A 2,808-nucleotide genomic window follows, 5' to 3' on the forward strand; every position below is an offset into this window, starting at 1 on the left:
ATAGAAGAAAATCTCTATAGTCATAAGATATCTTTAAACCAATTAGCATTCACTTTGTAACTATAAAGCTGTTTGGAATTTTTTCATTTTAACATTAGTTTTAACAATAGATTTATTTCCTTTGGAGTCAGTTTTCCACACGCATATATTTCAGTTGAGTACTTGTTATAATAATCACTTATTCTATGTTTGTGATGGCAAAGACTGTAGCCAATATTTCGAAGTCCCTGTTCATCATAATATATTATCTGTGGGTGCCGGGGCAACGCACATTGACTGACTAAACACAATGCAATTAAAAGTATTCTTTAATAAGCATTCTAATGAGGTAAAATTTCCCGCAGCGTTAAGGAACAATTATGCCTGAAGTTTCTAGAATAGTGTCTGCCTCCCTTTCCTCACCTGAATGTGACAAATATGTCACCCTCTGCTGTTCTCTAAGAAAGAAATGGGTGACCTAGGGAGCTAACTAGAAGAGGAGAGTAAATAAGAGAAGGAAAGTCTTAACATTTTAAGTATATTCATAAGCTTTTAAAGGAATCATGTTCCAAAAGTTCAGACTAAACAGTGAAAGATTATTTGATGTTTATCAACTTGGGATTGGGGGGCACTTATAAAAAGGTATATCTGAAAAATCTTCTAGTCTTTCTCCTAAAAAATAAAATGAGAATCACAAAATTCAGTAGATTTTAATACTTCTTTCCTGAGAATGTTAAACTTACTTAATAAGTGTCTAGAGGAGTTGGACTATTGTATTTGTACTCAGGACATTTTTTAAATTTCTTTATTGGGAAATTAATGTTTTATATTCGACAGTAAATACAACAGTTTGCATGTGCATAACATTTCCCAATTTTCCACATAACAATACAATTCCTGCTAGGTCAGTACATCTTTATATACACAAGAGTTTGAGATGAATATGATTTTTTAAAATATTTATTTTATTTATTTATTCCCTTTTGTTGCCCTTGTTGTTTTATTGTTGTGGTTATTGTTGTTGTTGTTGGATAGGACAGAGAAAAATGGAGAGAGGAGGGGGAAGACAGAGAGAAGGAGAGAAAGATAGACACCTGCAGACCTGCTTCACCGCTTGTGAAGCGACTCCCCTGCAGGTGGAGAGCCGGGGCTCGAACCGGGATCCTTACCCCCGTCCTTATGCTTTGTACCATCTGCACTTAACCCACTGCGCTACAACCCGACTCCCGAATATGATTTTTTTATTCATGACTTTTTCATGTGTGCCAGAACTAGAGGAGTTCAAAAAGGTAAATCCCACTGTGACTCATGAAGAGACTTCCCCATTCACAGTAAGACCACAGTCACTTAAGGTGAATGCTGTCTAACTAGGAGAAGTATTTCTTCTAAGAAGTCAGAAAATATGCCAGACATTCTGGGAATGTCTAGAAAAGGTAGGAACCAATGAAAAGAGAATCTGTTCTACAAAGGCTAACTAGCCCTCTTCTGAAAGAAAAAAAAAATTTTCCCATATCTGATTCAGGTTTTATCCATGGGTCTGTAAAATTAAGAAATTTTGCATTTGTACTTAGCACAAAAGAAGAAATGGAAGACCACGAACTTGAAGCAAAGGCAATAAGAAGGAACAGAGAAAAGTGGGGGGGGGGTTGTGTATGTTTGTTTACTTCTAGTGGGATATTTTTTATTTTTTTACTAGTAGTATGTTATAAGATTACAATGTATAGTTCCACACTACATCCACCACCAAAGTTCTGTATCCTCACCCTTCCACCTACCAATGATACCCATTTGTTATTCTTAGAAGACTTAGAAACAGTTTATTTTGATTTGTCTTTGCAAGTTCATTTGAATCAGGTTTCTATATTCCATATATGAATGAAACCATCTGGTCTTTGTCTTTCATCTCTACTTATTTTGTTAAACATAATCATCTCCAATTCTATCCATTTTGTACCAAATGACACAATATCATCTTTTTCTATTACAATGTAGTATTCATGGAATCTATATCCAATAACTTTCTTTAGCTAGTCATCTGTTGATGGGCATTTAGGCTGCTTCCACTCTTTGGCTTTGTGAATAGCCATGGTAGTACATATGCTCTTATAATTAGTGTTTGAGTGTTCATTGGATAAATACCTAAAAGAGGTATCACTGGATCATAAGGAAATTCCATTTTTTGTTTGTTTAAGGACTGTCCATACAGTCTTCTAAAAGGGCTGTACCAGTTCTAAATGGAATATTTGGGAAACCCAGGACTTCTTTTGTAAGGAACTTGCAAGGTTGGCTTTTGGATGAGCTAGCACCTGCTTTAATCTCATTCCCCATTCTCTGAAGCCCCACCAAAGACTAATAAATTGAGTGAGATTACTCATGACTTTTACCTGAGTAGAGGACAAATTCTGTTCTTAAGATTTTTTGAGGTAAGAGAAAGATCACAATTTTTTATAGATGATGCTGACAACCACCAATTTACTATACTTATTGAATATTTACAGTAAATAGTCTTTTAAAAATAATTTCCTGTTTATTATGGTAAAATGTATGTATGTAATGCAATGTACTAAGCATGTTTATATTGTTGTGCAATCATCCCACCATCTATCTGCAGAACTTTTTTCATTTTTCCCCATCGTTACTGAGCTGTAATTTACATCACTGTGTATGTTTAAGTTGATCAATGTGTTGATACATGTTGCAAAATAATACTCCCTGTAGTGTTTGCTAACACCTCTATCACCTTATGTAATTAAGATCCCTTTTTTGTGGTGAGAACACTTACCATTCATTCCAACTGTCAAGTATGTAACATAGTGCTATTAACTGTAA

This window comes from Erinaceus europaeus, chromosome 11 (genome assembly GCF_950295315.1).
Source record: "Erinaceus europaeus chromosome 11, mEriEur2.1, whole genome shotgun sequence".
Lineage (NCBI taxonomy): Eukaryota > Metazoa > Chordata > Mammalia > Eulipotyphla > Erinaceidae > Erinaceus > Erinaceus europaeus.